The following is a 27285-nucleotide window of genomic DNA, read 5'->3' on the forward strand; positions in this document are numbered from 1 at the left end:
TCCCTGCTAATGTCTGGGTTTCAGTCCCAGCTCTGCTCCCCACTGTAGCTCCCTGCTAATGCCTGGGTGTCAGTCCCAGCTCTGCCCCCCACTGTAGCTCCCTGCTAATGCCTGGGTGTCAGTCCCAGCTCTGCTCCCCACTGTAGCTCCCTGCTAATGCCTGGGTGTCAGTCCCAGCTCTGCTCCCCACTGTAGCTCCCTGCTAATGCAGAGTCTGGAAGGCAGAAGCTGATGGCTCAGGTGCATGAGTCCCTGCCCCATGTGGGAGATTTGGCTTGAGTTCTTGCCTCCCCGTTCCAGCCTCGTCCAGCCTCCCCTTTTGTGGGCATTTGGGGACTGAACCAGAAGACAAGAGATTTTTCTCTTTATCTATCTCTTTCTGCTTCTTAAATAAAGAGTTGCAATAAAAACTGTATTCCGTAAATAATCTAACTCTATGGCTATGACTACAGAACCTGTTACTAAATAATTCAATATTCCAAAATGATACACGCGGATACTTAAGATGCCTGAGAGCGGATGGAGCACTTGAGTTCTTCATTTGCAGGTGAGTGGACTAAGGACTCAAGAAGCAAAGGGAATTGCCTAAGGCCATGTACCTGTTGAGGTCATTACGGGAACTCTGAGGAACAAGTCAGAATAGTCCCTTTACACTTGCACTGAGATTCCTCTTAAAGTTGTCTGCTGGCTTGTTCTTTACTAATGGAATTCCTCGCTTAATTAGGCTTTCCTCATCCACTCCGGGAGATGGTTATGAAACCTTGTTTAAGCACAATGTTCAATCTTTTGCCCTAGATAAAGTGATTCCTGACTCTTACACAAAGATACATAGAATGATCATTGTTTGTCAGCAAGAGTCTCCTTTATTCATTAATTCAGCAAATGGTTATTGAGCATCCAGTATGTTTTTGGAGATAAACAGCAGGTGAGACAAGTGCCTGTCTTCATCAAATGTACAGTTTACGTTGTGTGTCTGTGTTGGGTGGTGGGGTATAGGGAAGGGTAGTGAGGAAGTCAGGAAGGACAAATAATAAGCAAGTGAACAAATGACATAAATCTAAATGGTGGAAGCAAAGTATTGGTTTTCAACAAGGGTGCCAAGACTCTTCAGTGGGCGGAGAGTAGTTTCTCAATTGGTGCTGGGACAATGGGCTCTCCACGTGCAAAAGTCCCGTTTGCCCTCTCCTACCATATCCAAAAACTAACTGAAAGTGGATCAAAGACTCAAATATAAGAGAATATTGGTATAGTCTTTGTGGCCTTGAATTAGACAATGGTTCCTTAAATATGAGATCTAAAGCAAAGCAATGTAAGAAAAAAGGATAAATTGCAGTTCATCAAAATTATACTTCCATGTTTCAATATTTCGAAAAGTCACCAGAAAAATGAAAAATTTCACATGATGGGAGAAAACATTTGTGAATCATATACATGTATCCGATAAGGGTCTCTTGTCCATAATACATAAAGCTCTCTTACAAATAAATAATAAAAAGACAGCACTATTAAAACATGGGCAATGGATTTGAATATTCTTCCAAATTAGATAAACAAGTGATCAATAAACTTGTGAAAATAATGCTCAGCATCATTAGTCATCAGGAAAATGCAAATCTAAACCACGAGATGTAATTTCACATCCACCAGGGTGAAAAACAAACAAACAAAAAAAACATGACAAAAGTTGGCAAGAATGTGGGGAAATTGAAACCCTCCTATGTTGCTGGTGAGAAGGTGGAATGATGTAGCCACTTTGAGAAACAGCTTAGCAGTTCCACAAAAAGCAGATGAGAAAGTAAGTGAGGAGCTAGGAAGTGGGCGAGCATGGTGGGGTTATCAAACCCTGCAGTTGGGGAAGTTTTTACAAGAAGAAACCATTTGAGTAGTGTGTTTGTTGAGTGAATGACTGGATAAAGCCCGTAGACAGTGCTGTTTCCTGTTCTCATTGATCTTGTTTGTATGTATCCTTTCTCTGATACATGCAATATTAGAGAGCATCCCTCCCTATTCTACTTCTACAAATTGTGCAAAACGCACTTTCAGGACATGAAAATCATCACTATTTGATCATCGTGTTGGCCTACACTGCTTCCCCGTAGAATTGGTCAGCAGGGAAATCTCTCAGCCCTAACCATGCTCTACAGGTCTTAGAGAAGTCATGTAACAGGATGTTCAAAGGCTTTTGAAATTTTTGCTAAAACCTCCAAATGGAATTTAACGCACATTATCTAGAGAGACAGAGAAAGACTATATTAATTTCCCATCCCCAATGTAAGAGAAGATTTTTCAAAAGGAACCTGCACAAGGACAGTGACTCAGCCCTTCCCATCCCTTCCCTAGAACCCTCGCCTTCTCCCTCTCTCACAAGACAGGTGAAGTTGAGACCTTCCAGAGAATCCTGGTAGTCAGGACCTCAATAGTAGGCTTGCCCTTTGCTGCAGCGGGGTTCTTGGGAGATTCTAATACGCATCTCCTGGAGCTGGGTTTCTCAGCCTGGGCATTACTGACATTTGGGTTGGGTTCATCTTTGTTGTGAGGGGCTGTCCTGTGTGTCCTGGGATGTTTAGTTGCATTCCTGGCTTCTGTCCACTGATGCCAGGAGCAATGCCTGCTCCTGTCTCCTCCCATCCAAGTTCTGACAACAAAAATAACTTCCAGGCATTGTTAAATGTCCCCTGGGGGATCAAGTTACCCTGGGCTGAGAACCACTGTCCTCCTTTGGAAAGCAATACCAGTCTGGAGATTGATGTGCAATGCCTGTCTGGTGGAACCTGAAGGGGAGGGGCTTCCTGGGGCTGCCCCTGGTGCCAGAGCAGAGGGAAGGTGCCGTGTAGGGCCCCGGACTTCTAGTGTTTGGAGGAGCAAAGACGCACAGTGTCGTCTCCTACAGGCATGCGCGGTAGAAGTTAACTAGGCCTGCCTGCCGCATAGAAAGGAGACTTATAGGCAGTCCACAAGTTCTTGTTTGTTTTAATGAGGGCTTACGTTCTTGTTGTGGGAGTCTGTCCTGCGAATTATGGGAAGTTCAGCAGCATCTACCCACCAGATGCTGGTGGCACCCCCCACTCATGATGATCTTGAATGTGTCCAGACATTGCCAAATGCCACCCGGGGGTGGGAAATGTGGTTGCTGGTTGAGAAACACTGCTTCTGAGAAAGACACCTCACCAAGAATCTCACTGTGGAGGTTTGGAACGCTTGTTGAGTCCCATGTGAAGTCAGTGGCTAACGCAATCACTCACAACAGGTTAAAACCATCCACATTTATTATCTCATGGTTCTGGGGGTCAGAAATCCAACAGGAGTTCCTCTGGCTAAAATCAGGGCATTGGCAGGGCTATGTTCCTCTTGGACACTTTCCAGATAATTCTTTTCCTTGCTCTTTGCAGTTTTTGTAGGCTGTTGTCAGGGCGCCCAGCGTCCAGCCAGCAATGGCATCCCTCTGACCTCTGATTACATTGTCCTGTCTCCTCTGGCTCTGCTCCTCCTGCTTTCCTTCTTATAAAGACCTTTCCGAATGGACTGGGCCTGGAACCTCCTTCTATCATGAAATTTGAAATTTAATCCCAGCTGCAAAGCCCCTCTCTCCATGTAAGGTACCATGGTCATAGTGCAGGTCAAGAGGTGGACACCTTTGCTGGGTGGGGAGAGCTATGCTGCCTGTCACAGTCAGAATTTAGGCAGAGGGCATTGCGTAGCCACTAATTACATCATTCTCTGTGCTTTCTATGTCCTTGTTCTCGTCTCCTCCAAGTGAAATCTCCTCTGATCCTTTACCAGTCCCTGCTGGAATTGGAGAAGAGCTCTGTGGCTTAGGCCTAGCCGCGCAGATAAGCGAACCTTTAAATTTTGATGGCTCCTGCCACCCAAGTGGGAGACCTGGACTGAATCCCCAGTTTTGACCTGGGCCCAGCCCCAGCCCCAGCCCCAGCCCCAGCCCCGGCCCCAGCCACTGCAGGCACGTGGGCAGAGAGTCAATGATGGGAGATCTCTCTTCAAATGAATCATCAATCAATCGGTCTCGGGTGGGAGATGACAGCTGTGATTACAGTGAGATGAAACTTTTTCTGGTGTGGAATTAATGCTGTTTCTGTTCCTGACGTCTCTGCAAAGCTGGGCCACTGCATGGAGGGTGGGTCCTGACTGGGGAAGGAGCCCTCACAGTGAGACCCGGCGCAGTGATGGCTAAAAGTGACTGAGCTCTGTGACTCGCAGACTCCCTCCGCCTGGCACAAGAGGCTTCTCCGGAAGAGGGCTTCGTACACCTGCTGAGCCAGGACTGGGGAAGCCCCTGGTTCTTCCTCTTTTCCAAGGAACACTGTGCTTTCCTGTTACTTAGGAACTTGGGAAAAGAGGTAAAGAAAGAGAAAAGAGGGGAGAAAGTGGGAAAGCCTGGACCGGTAACTACCAACACTCAGGAGGGAAGAATCAGCAGACAGCCCTTTAAATCTGGGCTGGCAGGAAACACTGGGGCGTATGGCCACCCACGGAGACAGGTGTGGCATGGCATAGCGCAGAAGCCACGCCTCAGTTGCTTCCCAGCAGGTAAATGGACAGCTTGGCCGAGCCCGCAACCTCTGCAGGGGAGCTTTCGTGGGTTCCCCGAGGACAGCAGTGAGAGACCTAAGACCCCATCCTTGCCGCTTGTCTGGGTGAGCTTCCCTCCTCCCTGCCCCAGGACCTGGGGACACAGTGGGGCAGACTATTCATGAAGACTAAAAATGACATCACAGCAATCATCGGACTAAAACCAGAATTACCTGTTTTTCCTGATATGTGATATACCGATATGGAATTATAAAGCCCATTTTAAGAATTCAAAAGTGAGGCCGGCGCCGCGGCTCACTAGGCTAATCCTCCGCCTTGCGGCGCCGGCACACCGGGTTCTAGTCCCGGTCGGGGCGCCGGATTCTGTCCCGGTTGCCCCTCTTCCAGGCCAGCTCTCTGCTGTGGCCAGGGAGTGCAGTGGAGGATGGCCCAGGTGCTTGGGCCCTGCACCCCATGGAAGGCCAGGAAAAGCACCTGGCTCCTGGCTCCTGCCATCGGATCAGCGCGGTGTGCCGGCCGCAGCACGCTGGCCGCGGCGGCCATTGGAGGGTGAACCAACGGCAAAGGAAGACCTTTCTCTCTGTCTCTCTCTCTCTCACTGTCCACTCTGCCTGTCAAAAAAAAAAAAAAAAAAAAAAAAAAAGAATTCAAAAGTGACAGATATTTTCTCAATTGTTTCACATAATGAGGTTTTTTTTACTTGTATTTTGGTTTTGTATTATTGGGGAGGAGGTATTATAGAGTTCCCCCAAACAGTTGTGTGCTGCAGGAAGCTAGACGTTGGTCTACCTGTTTGAAAGGAGTGGATCTGGACAGAGGCAGCGGGAGTGAAGAGAACTCTACATCTGGACAGAGCCTGAGGGAAGAGCGCAGGTGGGGCAGAGGCTCCATTCTCAAGAGAACTTCAGATTCGGAGAGAAGAACCACCAATGAGAGCAACTGGGGGTAGGGAGGAGGAGAATCAAGCTGAATTAACCCGTCTCTAGGTCCCCAATAGAACAACAAGAATTTTTTAAAATGATTTATTTATTTGAGAGGTGGAGTTACAGAGAGAGGTAGAGACACAGAGAGGTCTTCCATCCTCTGGTTCACTCCCCAGATGGCAGAAACAGTCAGAGCTGAGCTGATCCAAAGTCGGGAGCCAGGTGTTTCTTCCTGGTCTCCCGTACGGGTGCAGAGGCCCAAGGACCTGGGCCATCTTCCTCTGCTTTCCCAGGCCACAGTGGAGAGCTGGATTGGAAGAGGAGCAGCTGGAACTCAAACCGGCGGCCATATGGGAAGCTGGTGCCTCAGGCGGAGACTTAACCTACTATGCCACAAGGCCGGCCCCACAAAAAAATTTTTTTTAAAGATTTATTTATTATAAAGGCAGAGCAATAGAGGGAGAGATGAGAACGCAGAGAGAAACTGTCCATCTGTTGGTTCACTCCCCAAATGGCCGTGACTGAGGCAGGCAGGAGCCAGGAGCCCAGAGCTGTAGCAGGGCCTCCCACACAGGTGGCAGGATCCCGATTCACGCGGTATAACTAGTTAAATCTTGGGAGGTAGAACTCTTGGATCTTGCAAACGTGATACTGTGTCTTTAACTGTTGGCTTGACACACCCACCTTCCCAGGATGCACCGGCACATGGGGGGCCAGGGCGCATGCCCAGACTCCACTCTGGCCATAAGAGGGGTCCAGGCCCTTAGAAAGAGGGGAGAGGCGGGGAGGGGTCCAGGCCCTTAGAAAGAGGGGAGAGGCGGGGAGGGGTCCAGGTCCTTGGAAAGAGGGGAGAGGCGGGGAGGGGTCCAGGCCCTTAGTAGGAGCTGAGAGGCGGGGAGGGGTTGAGGCCCATAGAAAGGGGGGAGAGAGGGCGGGGTCCAGGCCCTTAGAAAGAGGGGAGAGGCGGGGAGGGGTCCAGGTCCTTGGAAAGAGGGGAGAGGTGGGGAGGGGTCCAGGCCCTTAGTAGGAGCTGAGAGGCGGGGAGGGGTTGAGGCCCATAGAAAGGGGGGAGAGAGGGCGGGGTCCAGGCCCTTAGAAAGAGGGGAGAGGCGGGGAGGGGTCCAGGCCCTTAGAAAGAGGGGAGAGGTGGGGAGAGGTCCAGGCCCTTAGTAGGAGCTGAGAGGCGGGGAGGGGTTGAGGCCCTTAGAAAAAGAGGGGAGAGGCGGGGAGGGGTCCAGGCCCTTAGTAAGAGCTGAGAGGCGGGGAGGGGTTGAGGCCCATAGAAAGGGGGGAGAGAGGGCGGGGTCCAGGCCCTTAGAAAGAGGGGAGAGGCAGGAAGGGTCCAGGCCCTTAGAAAGAGGGGAGAGGCGGGGAGGGGTCGAGGTCCTTAGAGGGGAGAGGCGGGGAGGGGTCCAGGCCCTTAGAAAGAGGGGAGAGGCGGGGCGGGGTCCAGGCCCTTAGAAAGGGGGGAGAGGCGGGGCGGGGTCCAGGCCCTTAGAAAGGGGGGAGAGGCGGGGAGGGGTCCTTTCCGCCGTGGACTCCGCTCGGAGCTGCTGCTCTCGGTTTTCCTCTTTCCACCACAGACCGTCTCACGTGGACTTCTTCCACCCTCCGAGACACCTGCTCAGGTACTTTTTTTTTTGGTTCCCGTTTCTCTCTTCTTCACTGGCCACCCTTGGGCCTTCGCATGCTGGGTAGTCAGTGTCCGGCGCTCCACCGTCTCGCGTGAGTGTGTGTGTTTATTCCCTCACTGCTCCATAAATTCTGATACTGTTTGTGCATAGTATTGGTCTCCACGTGGTGTTTCTGTCTCTGTGGGAGACAAGAGTATGGACTGGAAATTAATATATTCATTGCCCACCTCTCAAGCGGCTGGGCCCTGAGCCACGGCCTTCCCAGGTTCATTAGCAGGGAGCTGATTGGAAGTGGAGCAGCCAGGACTCGAACTGGTGCTTGGGTGTGGAATGTTGGAATCGGAAGCCTAGACTTGACTCACTGGGCCACAGTGCTGGTCCAGGGAACCGAGTCTGAGAGCTCTCCTCTAGGGGCATTGCAGCAGCTGAACCTAAGACGTGGTGCACCTGCTTGTCTCTGTGGTACCCAGAGGTCTGGCGGGGGAAAAGACCCGGTGGGAAGTGTGCCCTGGTGGATGGGCAGAGAGACCTGACAGAGGCTGGAGTCTGTCTCAGTGTCTACCCGGGAAACAGGTTCTTAAACTGTATGTTGCAATGTTCCTTATCTTCTACATTAAGGAGATGTGCTTGGTCTCATTAGGCTATCGATAAATCTATTGAAGGAAAGAAAGAAGGGGAGGGGGAGAAAGACAAGTATGGGGGAGAGAAAAAGGCAGAGGGGACGGAGGGGTGGACGGACGAAAGGACAGAAGGAACAAGTGCGGGATGGATGAGACTTCCCTCTGTGCTGTGCTTTGTGCACCTGGCCATGACTTTACTTCAAGAAGTGGCATCTGAAGTCAGCGCTGCGGCTCAACAGGCTAATCCTCCGCCTAGCGGCGCCGGCACACCGGGTTCTAGTCCCGGTCGGGGCGCCGGATTCTGTCCCGGTTGCCCCTCTTCCAGGCCAGCTCTCTGCTGTGGCCCAGCAGTGCAGTGGAGGATGGCCCAAGTGCTTGGGCCCTGCACCCCATGGGAGACCAGGATAAGTACCTGGCTCCTGCCTTCAGATCAGCGCGGTGCGCCGGCCACAGCGCGCCAGCCACGGCAGCCATTGGAGGGTGAACCAACGGCAAAAAGGAAGACCTTTCTCTCTCCCTCTCCCTCTCACTGTCCACTCCGCCTGTCAAAAAAAAAAAAAAAGTGGCATCTGAGGGGTGGGAGGTAGCCTGGCCATGGCATGGGAAATCGTGGTAGAGATCTGGACTCCTGGCTCTGGCCTGGCTCAGCCCTGGCTGTTGCAGCCATTTGGGGAGTGAACCGACAGTCTGCCTGTCTCTCTGTCTTTCAAATAAAAAAGTGGCATCTGAGGTTATGAATCTGGAAAGGGCTCTGCGGCTTGGATTAGTGACAGAGAGGTGGTGCCAGCTGTTTCCAAGGTTGGTGGCATGGAGGAAGACCAGTGCCCTTCTGTGGATGAGGGTAACAGCTGTTACCCTGAATAAGACCAGGCCCTTGTAAAGCAGTCTCGCCCAGGAGCTGCCAGGTGGCCTTTCTCAGTGCGTAAATCCACGAAACCCAGGGAGCCGAGTGCTTTCTTTCCTGCTTTGCTGCCTGCTTAAGGCCGTGTTCTTTATTGCCCTCTGGGGCTGCTTCTCCACACCTGTGCCTAGGTTTAACCGCATCAGCCTCACACTGGTAGTCATGGTTTCTGAAGGGGAGAGATGTTTCTCTACTATTGTGGTCCTCAGGAGAGGTGGCTGCTGCTCTTACTTTGTAGGTGTTGATGCCAAACTGTGGCTTGCAAATGTATCCTTTATCAGGTGCCTGGAGCTTGGGTGGGATGATGAATATTCAATGTGAAGAATCCAGGGAAGAGAGGGTGTTGATTAATATTTATGATATTTAAAACTGTTTAAATATCACTAACTAGTGGTTTCTCTTTGTTCTCAATGTTTTGTTCCTCAGTTAGGACTTCAAGTCTATCGGGATCAGGAGCATTGTTTTATTTTGACAAACATGACTCACCACATTTCTCAAAGGTGGGCATGAGCCCTGAAGGAGCGCGGCTGATTGCTTCATTTGAGTGGGGATGAGCAGACAATCTGAGCTGGAGCCTTGGGAAGCTGAGAAGAGAAGAATTAGGGGATCCAGTAGATGTGTGTCGTCCTCCTCCGCCTCCATACGTATCGAGAAGCAGGGAGGGTTTTGAGTTCATCAGGGACCTTTAGGAGATGGCTCATAGGAACGCTGCCCTGACATGGCATGGCATTTTCCTCTGTTTCTAACTCTCCTTTTGATTGAACCAAAGCAGTTGGGGTTGATAAACTCTGAACCCATCATCACCCTCCCGTGTTGACGGTGATGTGGACTCATGCACTCCAGTTTCTGGAGCTGTGTCCTTCTTATTCACCAAATCCACCTCCACTTGAACCTTCAGTCTCTGCCTGGGTTCTGGTTTGAATGAGCTGCTGATTTATTTGCAGCCACCAGGGATCTGGAGTGCAGAGAAAATGGCAGTTTTCTCTGTTAAGTGTTGTTGGTACTTGGATCATTGTCTGATTTGCATTCCTGAGGCCTACAGGTTCTCAGGAAACCACATGTGACAGGCAGTTCAGTGGGGGTTGTTTGAATCTCAGCTACAAGGCCAACCCACAATAGTTCTTAGAACTGAAACAGCTTTCATTTGCAAGGTAAAGGATAGTTAGAACAGAGTCGTCAGTGTAGCAAAAATCTGGGTCCAAAAATATATAAGGGAGAAGGAACTGTGGAGGGGTAGAGAGGGCCTGGAGACTGTGTGATATGTGATGGACGTGCATTTGGTAGCTGCTTAGAATGGAAGAGGTTCTCGGGAAGAGAAGCACAACATAGACCTACCTTGGGCATTTTAAGTATTCTGCTGTTCTCTTTCAAACTCAGTCCCACTGCAATTCATTTGTAGTTCTGATTGCAGCAGTGAGAGTACCTCTCATCTATTCTCACCACCCCTGGGCCTCTCAATTCTCACTGCTCCCAGCCTTTGTCTGGAGATGAGCTCATTCCAAATTCTAGTCCAGGCTTTAGATTGGTCTACGTGCAGGTGCACGTACCAGGAGGATATGTTGAAATCCTAGATGAGCTCACACACAAAGTAGGGATTACATTTTCAGTTTGCAAATTGAGTGTTTTATAAAGCAATGCACATTTGAATAGTAATTAATAGAATTTCCATATAAGATGTCCCCAATCCACCTGCTGCCTGAGAACATAATTCTGGGGAAACTCGCCTGTTTGTTGTCATACTCATGCCACTCAAAACTGTGCATCCTGTTTTCAGCCTGGCTACTAGGGAGTAACGGTGATTAGGGCAGATGTTGAGGCTGAGTCGCTGCTTGGAACCCGTTTTCCTCTCACGGTGACAGCTGTGTTCCGTATGTCACCTTTTCTTCTCCCTTCGACTGCCCCTCCTCTTTCTTGCCTCCCTGGTGCTAACAGCTCCGTCCTTGGTATCAGCCGTGCTTGCTGTGCAGCAGCCTTCCTCATTAGAATCCTATTACTTGAGAGTCTGTGCAGGATCTCCATGGTGATGCAGGTGTAAGTGTTCCCAGGGACTCTGGTGCCTCATCTTCTCACTTGGCAGGCAAGCTAGCATTGGCTAAGGTGGCCTGAATTCTGCTCTTAGCATTTCTGTGTTTGTTCTTAGGCTCTCAGGAAAAAAAATTCTTGATCGTGGTGAGGGACTTACATCTCATTGTGTAGATTGCATGCTAAGAGGTATCCTATAGATGCTTTTCTTTATCCTGACCACTTAGTGTATTGTTGAAAACCCCTCATTTCCAGCTGAACAATAGATTTTTCATACACTTAAGGGTCTCTGGAAGTTTTCAGTGAAACCGATTTTTGCCAGTAAGGAGAGGAAATTGGGAGCTGCTACTATTTAATCAGTATGAGGGATTGATAAACCCCCTGAAAGGCCACATAATGGAATTAGCAGCTTTCTTAACAGATGAAAATACCTGTTAAAATAAAAAGAAGATAAAATTAATGTTAAATTTAATGTTATAATTTCTTTAAGTTTGGGAGGGTTTATGACCCCATATTAAGATTTGTGCAATGTAAAGATTGTTCATGATAAACCGTTTTGGGCACCAAAGATTAAACTTCTGAGATATAACTTGAAGTTCCCGTATGAGCCTAATAAAAATGTGACATGTATGAGGTTTCTGACTTTATATTTGCTGGAAGTGTATTTGGCTCTCCATTCTTCTGAGATTCCACTGGGTCGGGGATTCCCATAGACATGGAGAGAGAGGAGTAGGGATGGCCAGCAGCACACTAAGATGTTGTCGTCCCGTTTCTCGGCTGTGGACAGTGAGTGAAGGCATATTGTGATAAAGGGCACTAGAGGATGCTCAGAGTGTGCACACGGCAGTCTTTGGGAATGTGCTTACTGACCATTGTGCTAGAAGGCAGGACCTCGTGTTCTGAGCAGCCGACCATCAGGGTAAGGCTCAGTGTAAAACCAGAGGCATCACTGAAACTGTCTGCCCTGCAGCAACACCAGTGATCCTGTCCAACTCCTTCCCCATTGCCGGACACAGATGTTGGCGACACCAGTGATCCTGTTCAACCCCTTCCCCATTGCCGGACACAGACCTGTTGGGAACACCGTCGATCCTGTCCAACCCCTTCCCCACTGCCGGACACAGACCTGTGGCAACGCCGTTGATCCTGTCCAGCCCCTTCCCCAGTACCAGACACAGACCTGTTGGCAACACCAGTGATCCTGTCCAGCCCCTTCCCCAGTACCAGACACAGACCTGTTGGCAACACCAGTGATCCTTTCCAACTCCTTCCCCATTGCCTGACACAGACCTGTTGGGAACATCGTCGATCCTGTCCAACCCCTTCCCCATTGCCTGACACAGATGTTGGCAACACCAGTGATCCTGTCCAACCCCTTCCCCATTGCCGGACACAGACCTGTTGGCAACACCGTTGATCCTGTCCAACCCCTTCCCCAGTGCCGGACACAGACCTGTTGGCAGTGTCCGTATTGACAACTCTTTTTCTGGAGAAATTGAGCACCTTCCCAAGGAAAAATCTGAGCTTCTCGAGCAGATATCTGCATGTAGATTAAATCCTCTTACTATGGCATTTTGGATTTCCAGGCTTATGTCAGATTCCACACCCATGTACCTAAAAGACCAGCCAGCCCCTCAGTTTGGCCCAGTTAGAAAACAAAGCTCTCAATCAACCTTTTCATTTCAGAAGATGTCCTACTGGGGAATAATCCCTACTTGGCAAAACAGCCCTTCATTTTCCTTCATGAATTAGTAATCAACTATTATCATAAATAGGAATGAAATCCACAGCCTGCAACAGAAAGACCAAGATAAACACTCAGATGAATGACTCCTGAAGAAAGATCGAAGAACACTTAAAAATTCCAAACTGTTTGCTCACAGAAGGCAGGGAATATATTGTATATATAAAATAAAATATTTTTATTTAAAATGCTAAGAAACAAGAAGTTGGTAGTTGGGGTCTGATTTATAATTGCATTCAGTCAATAGGTTATAGCAAAAATAAGATAAAGTGAAGATAATTTCCCAGAATGCAGAGCAAAATTCAATGATGGAAAAGTTAAAAGATGAAAGATATAGTTTTTTAACCCTGGAGGCCCAAAGCCTGTCTGAAACACATTTCCAGTAGTGATATTAGAGAACATAGAGATGAAGAAATTACTTTTTAAAGACAGAAAAAAAATCCAGTGCAGATAAAGAACATGGTCTTTTCATCCACATGCCTGAATTGGTCTCATACAGTTTCCATCCAGTGAGGTTTGCTTCTGAGGTGACCAACAGGTGCTCACTCTCCTTCCTTGTTATAAGAACCTTGATTTTGGTTAGGAGTTTGCACAGTTAAAAATTGACAGTAATTTATTCGACAGATTTCCTTGCATGGAGTTTCCTTGTTATCCATCCTTAGAATTAGATGTTCTATCTCCAAGTAAGAAGTCACCCTGTGACAGTGAACAAAAGAGTGAACAACAACATAATACAGGTGGTATGAAGGCTAGAAGGATTCTTGGCTCTTAAAGGCTCCTTGGAGGGTGTTTTCTTCAGCTGTAGTCTTCATGTCCCATTAAAAGCATTGCCTTTGTTGGGTCACTGTAGACTGATTTCTATGATGTGCCATCATACAAAACTAGTGAATAATCAGAGATAAAGAGCCTAAATACTTCTAGAAAAAAGAAATACAAAAATTCTACAAAGGAAACCCACAGATTGCTTTCAGAATTCCAATTAGAAAAATGAATGCCAGAAGATAATGAGAGTTCTTCTCAGTTTTTATGGGAACATATTTTAGATCTAAATGAAATTCTCAACCAAACTACCAATCAACAGTGAGCAAGAAAACACTTGGGAACATTCAAGGACTGGGAGAGTCTTGGACAACTTTTCTGAGGTAGTTATGAGTATGAGTTCCAGTAAAAAAGGAAGAAAATAATCCAAGAATAAGACATGAGACCAAGGATACGGCTGAAGGATGTAACCTGTATGTCTGATGAGAGATTTCCAGTGAGTACAAATGCCAGTCAGGGTTAGCCTCCAGTTGTTAGGATGAGCTTTGAGAATATTTTTTTGGGGGGTTGGTTGGAGGATGAATTGTATCCAGTTGGTAGTAGCAGCGTCATTTAAAGATGGGTTACTTTGAGGAAGGGGTAAAACACAGTTTACCTCTGGAAGGGGGTTCGTCTAAACAACAGAAAGGGAGGCAATTGAGTAAAATTGAACCCAAAGAAACTCTTGGATGCTACTGAGTAAATGCTGGAGTATAAAAAAATAAAGTACATTTTTTGTTAAATTGAGGCATGACTGACATAAAAATACTGTACATTTTTAATTTCTGTGTCTTGATGAATTTGAAGATAAAGTATTTTATCAGTAAAACCATCTTCATAAACAATACCATAAACATACCATCAGATCAAAGATTTTCTTCCTTCCCTCTTGTTTGTGATTATAGCATTAAACAGAAAATACACCCCTTTAACAAATTTTTAGGTATATAATATAGTAGCAGCAGTAACTATGTGCATGATGGTATCTGAGACTTTTTCATCTTGCATAATTGAAACTTTGTATCTTTGGATCCCTCCCTCCCTAATTCCTTCTCATCCTCTCTACCTCCCCAGCCCCTGGTAATCACTATTCTACTCTGCTTCTATGTTTGATTGTTTTAAATTCCTAATATAAATTGGATTATGTAATGTTTGCTCTTTTGTGTGTAGATTATTTCAGCTAGCATGATGTCTCCCAGGTTCATCCATGTTGTTGCAAATGGTAGCATTTCCCTCTTTTTTCCAAGTTTAATAGCATCCCACTGTATGCTTTCTTTTAAATTAACATCATGATTTATTGAGGCATTATTGACAAAAATTGAATATACTTAGGATGTATAATGAACTCTCTTGACATGTATACAACTGAAGAACAAATACTACAGTCAAGCTATGAAAAAAATCTGTTACCTCACGTACTTATCATTTATTAAGTGAAAATAGTTTAGAGCTACTCTTTCAGCAAATTTCAAGTATGTTATACAGTATTACTAATTATACTCACTGTACTGAATAGTATGTCTTCAGTACTTATTCATCTTACAACTAAAAGTTCATACCCTTTGACTAAAATGTATTTTCCACTACTTTCTCATCCTCTGAAACCACAAGCCTATTGTCTGTTACTATGGGTCTATCTTTAAAAAATATTCCACATATAAGTGAGATCTTGTAATATTTGAATTTTGGTGTTTGGTTTATATCACTGAGCATAATGTTTTCAAAATGTATTCATGTTGCAAGTGATATGAATTCTTTTTAAGACTGAATATTCTGCTGTATGCATACACACACATATACAATCACATTTTCTTTGTTCACTCATCTATTAGTGGATACTTTGAATGTTTCCATTTTGTGGCTATTGTGGATCAAGTTGCAAAGAATATGGGAAATATCTCTTAGAGACAATGACTTCATTTTCTTTGGGTATATATATCAAGAATTGGGATGGATGGATCATATTTTTGGTAGCTCTATTTTTAATTTTTTGAGAAACTTCCATTCTATGTCCTGGGGGCAGCATCAATTTACATTCCCATCAGGAGTTATATGGACTCTTTTTCTCAGTATCCTACCAATAGTAGTTTTATTTTGCTTTATTTTTTTAAGATTTATTTTATTTATTTGAAAGACAGAGTTACAGAGGGAGGCAGAGACAGAGAGAGATCTTTTACCCACTGGTTCACTCTCTAGATGGCTGCAATGGCTGGAGCTGAGCTGATCTGAAGTCAGGAGCCAGGAGCTTCTTCCAGGCCTCCCACGTGGGTGCAGGGCCCTAAGGACTTGGGCCATCTTCCACTGCTTTCCCAGGCCATAGCAGCGAGCTGGATGGGAAGAGGAGCAGCCAAGACTAGAATTGGCATTCATATGGGATGCCAGTGCTTCAGGCCAGGGCTTTAACCCCATGCACCACAGTGCTGGTCCCCCTCTTCTTTTTTTTAAAATAACATCCATCCTATTGGGTGATATCTCATTGTGATTTTGATTTGAGTTTTCCTGATGATTAGTGATGCTAAGCACCTTTTCTTATACCTGTTTGGAATTTGCGTGTTTACTTTGGATAAATATTTATTCAAGTGTTTTGCCTGTTTTAAAAACTGGGTTCTTGGGACCCACACTGTGGCGTACGTAGTAGGGTAAGCCTACGCCTGCAGTACCTGTATCCCATATGGATGCAAGTTCATGTCCCAGCTTCTGCTCTTCCGATCTACCTCTCTTCTGTGGCCTGTGAAGGCAGTGCAAGATGGCCCAGGTGCTTGGCCCCCTGCACTCACATGGAAGACCCGGGAGAAGCTCCTGGCTTCAGATCGGCCCAGCTCTGGCCATTGTGGCCATTTGGGGAGTGAACCAGTAGATAGAAGACCCTTTTCTCTGTCTCTACCTCTCCCTATCTCTTATTCTACCTCTCAAAAAATTAAATAAAATCTTAAAAAATTGGGTTTTTGTTTTTGCTATTGAGTTGTAGGAGTTTCTTCTGCATTGTGGGTATTAGTTCTTTATGAGATGGTTGGTAAATATCTTTCTCCCACTTGGTAGTTTGCCTTTTCACTTTTCTGATTGCATCCTTTGTTTTTTTTTTTTTTTTTTTTTTTTTGACAGGCAGAGTGGACAGTGAGAGAGAGAGAGACAGAGAGAGAAAGGTCTTCCTTTGCCGTTGGTTCACCCTCCAATGGCCGCCGCTGCAGCCGGCGCACCGCGCTGATCCTGGCAGGAGCCAGGAGCCAGGTGCTTTTCCTGGTCTCCCATGGGGTGCAGGGCCCAAGCACTTGGGCCATCCTCCACTGCACTCCCTGGCCATAGCAGAGAGCTGGCCTGGAAGAGGGGCAACCGGGACAGAATCCGGCGCCCCGACCGGGACTAGAACCCGGTGTGCCGGCGCCGCAAGGTGGAGGATTAGCCTATTGAGCCACGGCGCCGGCCCGCATCCTTTGTTATACACAAATATTTAGTTTGATATAGTCTGTCTATTTTTGCCAGTGCTTTTTGGTGTCATATCTAAGAAATCATTGTCAAGGCCTACATCAAGGAGCTTTTTCCTTGTTTTCCCCAAACAGCATTATAGTTTCAGGTTTCACATTTAGGTCTTTAGTTAATTTTGAGTTGCTTTTTGTGTATGCTGTTAGATAAGGGTCTAGTTTAATTCTTTTGCATATGGATGGCTAGTTTTCCACCGCCATTGACTGGAGAAACTGTCCTTGAACTACTGTCTATTCTTGGCATCCTTGTCAAAGCTCAGTTGACTGTGCATGTGTGGACCTATTTCTGGGCTGTCTATTTTGTTCCATTCTTTGGTGTGTTTGGTTTGTAGCTATGTACTATTTGTTGACATCAGGAAGTATAAAGCTCCCTCTTTTGTTCTTGTTCAGTTGCTTTGCTATTAGGGGGTCTCTTGTGGCTTCACATAAATTTAAAGATTTACTTCTGTTCATGGAAAAGTGTGTTTGAATTTTAATAGAAATTTTATTGAATTAATAGATCACTTTGAGTACTATGGACACTTTTACAATACTAATTCTTCCAACTGATGAACACAGAGTGTCTTTCCATGTATTTGTGTCTTTTAAAATGAATTTTTGCCAACAAAGAAGAAATAAAATGAGCTATTAGAAAATATCTTGAGACAAATGAAAATTTAAATACAGCGTATCAAAACTTATGGGATACAGCAAAAGCAGTAGTAAGAGTAAAGTTTACAGCAAAAACACCTACATAAAAAATATCACTTAGGGGCCCATGCTGTGGTATAGCAGGAAAAGCCGCCACCTGCAGTGCTGGCATCAGATATGGGCACTGGTTTGAGACCCCAGCTGCTCCACTTCTGATCCAGCTATCTGCTGTGGCCTGATAAAGCAGTAGAAGATGGCCCAAGTGCTCAAGCCACTCTGTGGGAGACCTGGAAGAAGCTCCTGGCTCCTGGCTCTGGATTGGCCCAGCTCCACTCATTGTAGCCATTTGGGGAGTGAATCACTGGATGGAAGATCTCTTTCTCTCTCTCTCTCTGCCTCTCTGTAAGTCCACCTTTCAAATAAGTAAATAAATATTAAAAAAATCAAATAAATGACCTACTTTATCCAAGGAACTAGGAAACAAAGGAAACTCAAAGTTATCAGAAGAAAAGAGATAATAAAACTTAGAACAGAGGGGCTGGCACTGTGGTGTAGCAGGTAAAACCTCCGCCTGCAGTGCTGGCATCCCATATGGGTGCTGGTTTGAGTCCCAGCTGCTCCACTTCCAATCCAGCTCTTTGCTGTGGCCTGGGAAAGCAGTGAAGGATAGCCCAAGTACTTGGGCCTCTGCACCTATGTGGGAGACCCGGAGGAGGCTCCCGGTTCCTGGCTTCTGATTGGCACAGCTCCGGCCATTGTGGCTGGTTGTGGGGTGAACTTAGATGGAAGACCTCTCTCTCTATCTGCCTCTCTGCCTCTCTGCCTCTCCTTCTCTCTCTGTGTAACTCTGACTTCCAAATAAATTTTTTTTAAAAAGATTTTAGAACAGAAATAAGAGATATAGAAAATAGAAAAACCAGTAGCAGAAATCAATGAAACTAAGAGTTAACATTTTGAAAGACTAAGCAAAATCAAGAAGTCCTTAGTTAATTATAAAAAAAGTGAGAAGACTCAATAAAGTCATAAATGGAAGAAGAGACACTATGATGTATTCTTTTTTGTATGTCAGTTTTTTTTGTATGTTAGTTTCAGAAATAAAAAGGCTCATAAGAGGCTAATAAATAAAATTACATGCCAACAAATTTGACACCCAAGATGAAGTATGGACAAACTCCTGGAAATATAATTCAACAAGACTGAATTGAGAAGATATTAAAGCTTGAGTTGACCAATAGCAAGTCTGCTATCAAAAACCTTCTGGCAGGGGCTGGCACTGTGGTGCAGTGGGTTAAAGCCCTGGCCTGAGCGCTGGCGTCCCATATTGGCACCAGTTTGAGACCTGGCTGCTCCACTTCCGATCCAGCTCTCTGCTTTGGCCTGGGAAAGCAGTACAAGATGGCCCAAGTCCTTGGGCCTCTGCATCCACCTGGGAGACCTGGAAGAAGCTCCTGGCTTCGGATTGGCGCAGCTCCAGCCGTTGTAGCCAACTGGGGAGTGAACCATCGGATGAAAGACCTCTCTCTCTCTCTCTCTTTGCCTCTCCTCTCTGTGTAACTCTGACTTTCAAATAAATAAATAAAATATATAAAAAAAAACCTTCTAGCAAAGAAAAGTCTAACACCAGTTTGCTTTACAGGTGAATTCAATGAAATACATGAAGAACTAATACCAATTCCTCTTAAACACTTCCAAAACTCAGAAGATGAGGGAACACTTCCAGACTGGTTTTATGAAGCCAGTGTTACCCTCATATCAAGGTCAAAGACACTACAAGAAAACTACAGATCAATGTCCCAATGAACACATATGCAGAAGTCTTCAATGAAATAGTATAGGTCAAATCCAATAGCACATTAAAAGCACCATAAATAAGTGGAATTTAAAACTGGCATATAAGGATAGTTCGACTTATATAAATTAACAAATATAAAATGCCAATTAACAGAATCAAAAATAAAAATCATATAATCATCTTAATAGATGCACAAAAAGTATCTCTCAACAAATTAAATATTGAAGGAATTTATCTTGGTACAATAAAATCCGTATATGATAAGCCTCTAGCTAACATCCTACTCAGTGCTTTAAAGCTCAAGTCTTTCTTTAAAAATGAAGAACAAAGAATGCCCACTCTCCGCTTCTGTTCAACACAGTCCTGCAAGTCCTAGCCAGAGAAATTAAGCAAGAGAAAGATAACATCATCCAAATCAGAAAGGTGGAGGTAAGGTTATCCTGTGTGTCAATGACACAGTCCGGTACTGAACAAAAAGTCTGTTAGAACTAATAAGCAAATTCAGGAAAAATGTAGGCTACAAAACTGACATACAAAAATCAGTAGTGTTTCTTTATTCCAACAAGGAATTATCCAAAGAAAACTTAAAAAAACATTCCCAGTTGCAGTGGCATCAAAAAAGTAAAATACTTAGGAATAAACTTCACCAAGTATCTGAAGGACTTGAGTGCTGAAAACTGTAACATTTGACATTTTAGCTGTAAACTGTCTCCTTTGGTCTTGGTTAGGTCTATGAATTGTGTCATTGTCCTTCATGAAAAAGTTTTTGGTTCTGAGTCTAATGTTTTTAATCACAATGTTAGAAATGCTGGTTGCTGATTTTTCACCTGTAGGATCAGTATATAGATAACTCATGGAAGACTGGACTTTACAGGAAAGCATATGCATGTTACCTTCAGAGGTTGTAGGGTAGAATATGGGAAAAGCTCTAGAAGGAAGGACACAGAGGCTAAAACAGTTTTTTTTAATACAATATGGATTTAGCAGATTTGGCTATAAATAGGTGAACAAGAAATTAAAAACTTATCATCCATTAACTGAAAGGAGAATAAGAGCTAAACACAGTAATTACGAGAAGAGTGAGTAGTTTTTTGAGCAATGTAAGTAGCATTTAAATCCTCATGTTTTACAGTCATAAACCAGTGAGTAGTTTCCAGATGGACAAAATTTTTTGTGTTTATGTGTCTGTATTTGGAACTATGAGAATAATCCTACAAAAAAAAAAATAAAACTAAAGCCAAAACCTGATAGAAATGCTACTTCTGAAGAAGCAGGGCACTATTGCTTTTTTCAGTACAACTTTTTTAGCATTTTATTTATTTATTTTTGCAATAAGCCAATATTATTTTGATAATAGTAATAATAAAAAAGGAGTCTTAGAGGCTATGTTGTGGTGCAGTGTGTTAAGCTTCTGCTTGTGACACTGGCATCCCACATCTGAATGCTTGTTCAAGTCCCAACTTCTCTGCTTTCTATCCAACTTACTGCTAAAAGTCCTGGGCAGGCAGTGGAATATGGCCAAGTGCTTGGTCCCCAGCCACCCATGTGTGAAACTAGGATGGAGTTTCTGGCTCCTAGTTTCAACCTGGCCCAGTCCTACCTGCTGTGGTCCTCTGGGGAGTGAACTGGTGGATCGAAGACCTCTGTGTCACTCCCCTTTTCGCTGTTGCTTTCTCTTTAAAATAAGTAAATATTTTTTGAAAAAGTAAACTCTAATTTTACTTCTGTAACTTGTGAGGAAAACTTGTGTTTTTGTATTTATTGGCAAACATCTCCAAAAGAAGCCATACTTGAGAATTTTCAGTTATGATGCTTGTAATAGACAACTGTCTGGAAATCAAGCTATTTCACAAGAGAAAACCTCTCAACGTTATCAGAAAATAGTGACTACTGATTGTGGCTTGTGATATGTGCTCCCCAAATAACTTGCTACTAAGTTGGTTAGGAGCTGTTTGGGGAGGAATCTTATCATTTCCATAAATGTTTCTCAGAAGTGATGTCCTGGTGGCTTTGGCTTTGAAGTTCTATTTCCAGCTGCCCGTGGCTGTTTTGATAGTTGCTCGGTTAATGTCTTCAGCCCCTCAGCATGATGAGTAGGCCTATCAGGTTTTTCAGCCTCCAGTATCTTACTGAAAATCCATTTTGTTAAGGTACAAGGAAGCATGGCATTGCTTTAATTACCAAATATTCTGCTTTTTAAAATGCCAACAAAGTCCTCAGGAGGGTCACATAAAGGTGTCTGTCTCACACTCATGCCTGGAATAGTTATGTTCCTTCCTGGAAGGCCATGCATGAAACGGCTTCAACAAAGAGTCACATCACTGTTGGGAGCTTTTAGAGACAGTGCAGGGGTCAACACTGGTGACCCAAGTTTTTGACCCAATGATGATTCCTTCGGAGATGTCTGTGTTCAGAGACTCCCTAGATTTGTTCAGGAAATGGAGAGAACAGTTATTTTTTTGGATGTAAAACTTTTTTTCATTTATACAACTTTAGGAATATAGTGATACTTCCCAATGTACTTGCCTCCACCCACACTCCTACCACTCTTCCTCCTCCCTCTCCTATTTTCATTCTTATTTTTTGCTAAGATCTATTTTCAATTAACTTTATATACATACGATTAACTCTATACTTTGTAAAGAGTTCCAGAAATTGTGTGAAAAATAAAACCCTGTTCCTCAACAGTCAAGACAAGGGCTGTTCAAAGTCATTGAATCTTGAAATGTTAATTTCACTTCTTTAGATTACATTTTTAGGTACTTTATTAGTTATCACAGATCAGGGAGAACACATGGTATAGAGGTATTAATGTAATTTTTATATTCTAAAATATATTTAGAAATTTTTGAGTTTTATAACCACCTTTTTAACTGCTGTCATTTTAGGATCACCAGATATTTGGGGACAGACTCAACTATGAAGATAGATATACTAAAATATACATAAACATGGAACTTTAAAGAAGAAGAAAAATAATTCAAACATATATATTTATTTTTCTTATAGAATAGCACTCTTTATATTGGAATATTGAGGATATATAGAAAAATTGGTCATTTATTAAATTTACTAATAGGAAGATGAAGGAATGTCTTTTAGTGGCTCTGTCAAAGATTTAAGAGAACTTCGGTTGAAAATGAGACAGGGAAAAGGAAGGTTGGAGGTTGGAAGATTGAGGAAAAGGTGTAGAATTGTCATTTTAGATAGGTGATGAGTGACTGCTCCAGGACAGATAGGATAGATATGCTCCGTGATGTTATTCAGCTGAGGCTGAAGAGTTTTATTTGTAGAACATAAGTTTATCCGGTTACAGAAATACTTGCAAGTAACACTCAACTGCTAAGAGGAAGATGCAGAGTGTTCAATAGATTCGTGTAGATATGATCTGATTCCACATTATGGGGTTGAAGAAGAGTGGCCAGGAAATTAGAGTATTGTGTGATTCATTTATATAAACATTTTATTAGGTTACATGTCAGTTGTGTGTTAAAATAGATTCAGGAATTCCTGTGTACCTGAAGCATTGTTTTTAGACATTTATTTTTATTCATTTGAAAGACTGAGTGGGGAATAGAAGAGGTATCTTCCACTTGCTGGTTCACTCTCTAGGTGTCTGCAACATGCAGGGATGGTCCAGTCCTTTTTTTTTTTATTTTTCACAGGCAGAGTGGACAGTGAGAGAGAGAGACAGAGAGAAAGGTCTTCCTTTACCATTGGTTCACCCTCCAATGGCCGCTGTGGCCGGCGCACTGCACTGATCCGAAGCCGGGAGCCAGGTGCTTCTCCTGGTCTCCCATGGGGTGCAGGGCCCAAGCACCTGGGCCATCCTCCACTACACTCCCTGGCCACAGCAGAGAGCTGGCCTGGAAGAGGGGCAACCGGGACAGAATCTGGCGCCCCGACCGGGACTAGAACCCAGGTTGCCAGCGCCCCAAGGCAGAGGATTAGCCTGTTGAGCTGTGGAGCCGGCCGGTCCAGTCCTAATCTAGGAGTCCAGAACATCATCTGGGGCTCCCACATAGATGGCAGGGACCCACGTACTTGCACAATCATCTGCTGTTTCTTATATGCAATAGCAAGGAGCTCGATCAAAGATGGAGGAGCTGAGACTAGAATCAGCACTCTGATGTGGGACAGGGACCTGATATGAGATGAGGGTGTCCCAGGCAGTGACCTAATCAGCTGCACCACCACAACTGCTCCCTGAAATCTTTTTGAAAAAGAATCATCAACATATGACTCATCTCCCCTTTCTCTACTCCTTGGTCATCTTCTGAAGAATTTCAGAGAAAAATCTCAGGAGTACCTCATTTTATTTGTAAATATTGAGCATTTTCAAGAGGGCAGTATAGTGATTGACCAGTATGCCAAACAACATGAAAGTAAAGGAAGCAAGGAAGAGAGTAAAAGATGGACATAGTTTGAAAGTGCCAGTGAGTTGAAAGCTTGTGCTTTTTCTGTGGCAGCCCTTGAGTAAATACAACATAAAAATAAGAGGTAGTGATAGGAGAGTGACATATTTAATTTGTGCTTTTGGAGGTTCTCATTTTTTTTTTTTTTTGACAGGCAGAATGGATAGTGAGAGAGACAGAGAGAAAGGTCTTCCTTTTGCCGTTGGTTCACCCCCGCAATGGCCGCTGTGGCTGGTGCACTGCACTGATCCAAAGCCAGGAGCCAGGTGCTTCTCCTGGTCTCCCATGTGGGTGCAGGGCCCAAGTACTTGGGCCATCCTCCACTGCACTCCTGGGCCACAGCAGAGAGCTGGCCTGGAAGAGGGGCAACCGGGACAGAATCCGGCGCCCCGACCAGGACTAGAACCCGGTGTGCCAGCGCTGCAGGCAGAGGATTAGCCTATTGAGCCGTGGCGCCGGCCAAAGAGGTTCTCATTTTTAAAATAAAAACAAAGTGAGAATCAACAAAGATACACTGTCTCCTCCCACAGATCTCTTCTGCTTACCTATTTCTCATCCTAATAAACTGATGTGAATATTTAAAAATTGTGAAGTTAGTATATGCATGTTGTACATAGTTAAAGTATTGCAGAAAAATACAAAACAGTGCAAACATTTCATTTAAGCTCAGATGCCCAAAACCACTATTTTCAAGTCCTTTGTTAATCATTATTTGTGTGCCCTTCCAGAAGCCTTATATGCACAAATATATACAAACAAAAATAGGTACATTCTATAAAAACAAATGGAATCATAAAATGTTTCTTTTTTTTTTTTAAAAAAAGATTTATTTATTTTTATTTGAAAGAGTTACACCAAGAGAAGAGAGGCAAAGAAAGAGAGAGAGAGAGGTCTTCCATCTGATGGTTCACTCCCCAGATGGCCACAACAGCTGGAGCTGCACTGATCTGGAGCCAGGAGCCAGGAGCTTCTTCCGGGTCTCCCAGGCGGGTGCGGGGGCCCAAGGACTTGGGCCATGTTGTACTGCTTTCCCAGGCCATAGCAGAGAGCTGGATTGAGCCCATATGGGATGCTGGCACTTCAGGCCAGAGCATCAACCTGCTGTGCCACAGTGCCAGCCCCAATATTTCCTTTTTTTTTGCACTTAACATTTTGGAAATTTTTCATCTGTGGATACATTATCTATCTAATTTTTTTTTGGCAGGCAGAGTGGACAGTGAGAGAGAGAGACAGAGAGAAAGGTCTTCCTTTGCCGTTGGTTCACCCTCCAATGGCCGGCGCGGCCGGCGCGCTGCGGCCGGCGCACCACGCTGATCCAATGGCAGGAGCCAGGTGCTTCTCCTGGTCTCCCATGGGGTGCAGGGCCCAAGCACCTGGGCCATCCTCCACTGCACTCCCTGGCCACAGCAGAGAGCTGGCCTGGAAGAGGGGCAACCGGGACAGAATCCGGTGCCCCGACCGGGACTAGAACCCAGTGTGACGGCGCCACAAGGTGGAGGATTAGCCTAGTGAGCTGCAGCGCCGGCCTCATCTATCTAATTTTAAAAAGTCAATATTGTATTTTATACATACAAATCTTCTCATTAATGAATAATCCGATAGTGAAGATCCTCTTGTACATGCTTTTGTATATATATAGTATCGTTTCTGTGGGAAAATTTCATTTAATCATCTCTGTAGGATAAACTCTTAGATAGTAATTTTTTGATTGAAAATTATTTGAGTTGTTAAATATGAAAGTGATTTCCAAGTTACTCAAGTTATGTCTTTAGAGGGTGGAGACAAAATGCATTTCCAACTGCTGCTCAGGAAACTCGAGGGATCTGGATTTGTTTAAAAGGTCTGCAGTTGGGGAGAGAGGAGATGTGAGGAACTCAAGTTTCAGAACCTTGTTCTATTTTGGTAGTTTTGTCAACCCTGGATGCACATCAAAATTACCTGGAAAACTTTATTTTTTAATAGAAAACTTCAATTAATAAATATAAAATTCAAAAGTACAACTTTTGGGTTATAGCGGTTCTTCCCCCCCATAACCACCCTACCACCTGCAAACCATCCCATCTCCTGTTCCTTCTCCCATCCCATTCTTCATTAAGATTCATTTTTAATTATCTTTATATACAGAAGATCAACTCTATACTAAGTAAAGATTTCAACAAACACTTTAAAACTGTCTAAATTTCAACACTAAAAGTTATCACTTAATCGACCTGGGGTTGGGCCTACACATTGAAATTTTTCAAAAACAAAGCCTAGCGGTTCTAATGTGTAGCTAGTGTCCATATCCCTGCCAGAGATAGAGCAAGGACAGATAGGTAGAGAGGGCTTACATGAAGATTATGCCAAGCATCACTAAGGCTGTGCACAGAAAGAGAGAAATGAAGATCAATCTCCTATACAAAAAAAAAGGCAAAATAAAGAAAAAACAGGTGAAAGGTGAGATCCATTTTGGGGGAGAAAAGAGGAGGGAAGAGAAAGAGGTCTGAATGAGGGAGGTCAGGGCTGCTGGACCAGTTCCTGTGGTACCCTTTGGGTGCTACTCACAAAATCTACCCTTTTAGGTACAGATGAGGTTGAAGGTGAAACTGCTTCAAAATTCTTCTTAATCTGGGATAGTTGTGAATCAGTAGAATCAAATCCCCAGCTGGGTAGGCAGCCATGGTGATTTCAAACATATATTTTAAGGCTGCAAGGTGCAATCATTCTGAGTTGTTCCTTTTCAGAGTCTGGAGGCAAGCTGTCCTTGTATGTGAGGGGCAGCTCCTTGATAGCACCCACTGTTCCTGCCACAGGAGGCACCACCGGATACATCATTTCCAAACTCACTCCATTTGTTTTCCTCAGAATTCTTAGCAGCAAGTCTAGGGATACAAATGATGGAAGATTTGGTTCCTAATCCTCTCCATGTTCTTGGATATGCTGGTATTCCATCTTGGGGCCCTGGGAAGCACTCATGTATACTATGCTTTGTAAATCATTCACATAGTATTGAGAGAAGTATTCTTTGGAAGCTTCAGTTAATTTGCACATTGGTTCAACCGAGTCACCATTTAACTTAGTTTCATTGTGACTTCAGAGAACTCATTGAAAATAGTAATGACTACTAAAATGTGTGTGTATGCTTACTTTATTCAATTTATGTATTTCCACACTGACACCTCACAGGAACCCTATGTGCAATGTACCTTCACTGTCTCCATGCACACAGAGGTTGAATGACAGCCAAGATTACATAGATAGTCACAGAGCTGGAATTCAGATCCAGGTTACCTGGCCCCGGAGCCCATGTTCTAACCCACTGTGTTATACTGCTTAGACCCTGTGGATTCTTTTGTGGGTGCTAATGACTAAATGTAGGGTTGACTCAGCTGTGACATTTTTGGTGGTAGCCTTTTATGATGTTCTTACTACTTAAGGTAAGAAATAAGACAATGATTTTTAACACATAGAAACTTCTTTGCAAAATAAATTACTTGGGAGGTAATAAATTTCTTTATATGTAAATGGTTACATACATACATACATGCAAATTTGTCTTTCATTTTAAATAAAATGTTAGGAAAATAAGGGTTGTAGGATGTTTCCTATTTCTATCACAAGGTAGGCTAATGAACCTTAGACTAAAAATTTTGGATTTCTTTTTTTTAAACTTTTATTTAGTAAATATAAATATCCAAAGTACAGCTTATGGATTAGAATGGCTTCCCGCCCCCATAACTTCCCTCCCACCCGCAACCCTCCCCTCTCCCGCACCCTCTCCCATTCCATTCACATCAAGA

General features: G+C 44.4%; 1 long non-coding RNA gene across 1 annotated transcript in view; it reads left to right on the forward strand.

Moving 5' to 3' along the window:
* The first annotated feature begins 4474 nt into the window (after window positions 1-4474).
* LOC149127630 (uncharacterized) overlaps window positions 4475-27285 on the forward strand; it is a 127348-nt gene continuing 104537 nt past the window's right edge. The window contains exons 1-2 of the long non-coding RNA XR_016231813.1: window positions 4475-4652; window positions 7055-7099. This is a non-coding gene — a long non-coding RNA (uncharacterized LOC149127630). The remainder of the gene's footprint in view (window positions 4653-7054; window positions 7100-27285) is intronic.

Source organism: Oryctolagus cuniculus, chromosome 3, assembly GCF_051225735.1.
Source record: "Oryctolagus cuniculus isolate XC-2025 breed Fujian yellow rabbit chromosome 3, ASM5122573v1, whole genome shotgun sequence".
Lineage (NCBI taxonomy): Eukaryota > Metazoa > Chordata > Mammalia > Lagomorpha > Leporidae > Oryctolagus > Oryctolagus cuniculus.